Source organism: Chondrus crispus, genomic scaffold, assembly GCF_000350225.1.
Source record: "Chondrus crispus Stackhouse genomic scaffold, scaffold_267, whole genome shotgun sequence".
Lineage (NCBI taxonomy): Eukaryota > Rhodophyta > Florideophyceae > Gigartinales > Gigartinaceae > Chondrus > Chondrus crispus.
This window is the reverse complement of record NW_005179149.1, coordinates 64955-67278: the sequence shown is the minus strand read 5'-3', so window position 1 is coordinate 67278 and position 2324 is coordinate 64955.

The window sequence follows — 2324 nt, the reverse complement described above, 5'->3', positions numbered from 1 at the left end:
GCACACTTGCTGGACCATTAGCTGAAGTAAAACAGGCACTACAGTTGCTGCAGACCAAGGGTCCCGAACACCAGTTCTACATTAACCTCTCTAAGACACGTGCTTATGTGCCCTCCGCAAACGAAGCAACCATGGCAGAACTCCACACACTCCTACCTCTCGGAAACATATCCTCAATGGGACTCGATCTCCTTGGCATACCAATTGGCACAACACAATTTGTCGATAACCAAATTGCGAAAAAAACTTGACTCATGCGCAATTATTCTTGAATATCTCAACGATATACCGGACGCCCGCATCAAATTTCACATGAACCGAGTCTCCGCCTCTGCTTGTAAGATCTATCATCTTTTTCCGCTGACATCACCGCAACAATCGATACTACATGCCCTAAAATTTGACGAGGATCAGCTCAAAGCCTACTCCCGAATTAATAGCATTACCATGTCGCCCGCGGTCAGCTACCAAGTGCAGATTCCTTTTCGCTATGGCAGTCACGGCTTCACGGCTACAACCCCTCTGCTCCATGCTTCATACGCTGCCAGCCTTATCGCCGCAGCACCCCAAACGCATGAAAGGCCCACATGGCCTTTCTGAGTCGAACTACCGCTTCCTGGCCCGCTCGACTCTCTGCGTTCTTATGCAGAACCTCCCCCCGTATGCACGTCCCCCTGAATTTTCATGCATACAGTCTCCCAACACGAATTTCAACCTTGGTGCATATGAACCCGAATCTCTGGCACAATAACCTGATAGCACTCACCACTTTTTATTTGAGGTTGTACACGCTGCAGCTTCAAGAAAATACTGGGAACAGCACTCGTGGGCCGCTCACCCAAACCCTTCCGATCACATCACCATGTCCGTCCGACGCCGCGTCAGATACGATTCTCTTCTTGCTCTTGGGGCTTCTGCATTCCTCACAGCCCATCCCTCTCTTTCGACCCGTGACCATTCTTCACAATGGCCAATAATGCTTCGCAGACATCTCGACGTTCCCGTTTACCCCGACTCTATCACCCCGTTTATATGCTCCCACTGCTCACGACAGATGGACAGCCGCGGAGACCACGCCACCCACTGCAGCTCGGGTTTCGATGTCACTCACCGCCACAACACGCTCCGAAATAAGCTCTCCCGACACGCGTTTCGAGCGGATGGATTCCGGTGTAAATTGGAAGTCCCCATCTTGATCCCACACACCGATCATCGACGTGCCGACATTCTTTTGCAGCCGGGACCTCCCCGCCCCTGGCATGCCTCCAGACAAACCGACTGCCTATGATGTCACTGTGCGCAGCCCATACACCAAAAATATCATACGTATAGCCGCACATCGTCCCGCCGCCGCTGCCGAAGAGGGAGACTCAGATAAACAACGAGGCATAAACCGTACACTCCGCAACGTGCTTCACCTCCCAGCAGACGCCACGATACCTGTCCTGGGCCGGCACTTTCTGCCCCTCGCCTTTGACACCCTAAGCGCTGCATCCGCCCGATCGATCGACGTAATCAACGCTCTAGCACGCAACATCGCCGCCCGAAGCCACTGTGCCTACAGTACGACGAAGCTACACCTGCATCAACGAATCAGTTACGCAATATGGTCCACTGTCGCTACAGCCATCCTCTGCCGTATGCCACTTCACGCCACGGCCATCGAACACCCAATTGAAGTTTGACTCGTGTCTTGAAAAATCCGTAGTTTGTGGTAGCATCCGCCGACGTATCCAGTGAATAAAATGAGACTCCTGCGAGTTGCCAACTGCACACGCTGAGCAGAGTCGTTCCGAGAGGCGCCAGATGCTTGTAAACGAGTATTTTGTGTGACCCCATTCATTAGTGCAAGATGCGATTATTGCATGTTGTTGGAACCTTGGAAGGGGGTGCACTACTCGGTGTGGTTGACTGTAACACTTTTTGAAGTTGGTCAAAATGGCTCCTTTTTTGGGCATTTTAAAAATGACTGGAAAATACGCGCAGATCTCACCAAACTCCACCCTTTCGGAACGCAGAAGTCAACTGCGGTGGCGGGAGTATCTTTTTCCATCTTGTTGAGCTAGCGCTAGTCGAGAAAAAATAAGTTGAAAAGTGACCTCATATGAGGTCATTTGTCACCCAGACACTAGTGTCTATTCGACCAAGCATTATCATAACATACAAATTGGGCGAATTTTATTTCTTTTCAACCTTTGGTGAGCACGGTTTCAATTTTCTCTGGTAGATTGACTAGATTTAAAATTTTCTGAAGTTCGAACCGAATAGAAAGCCCTCAACGCAATGTTAGAAACTGTCTATGCTACTGGGGGGGGGGGGGGGGG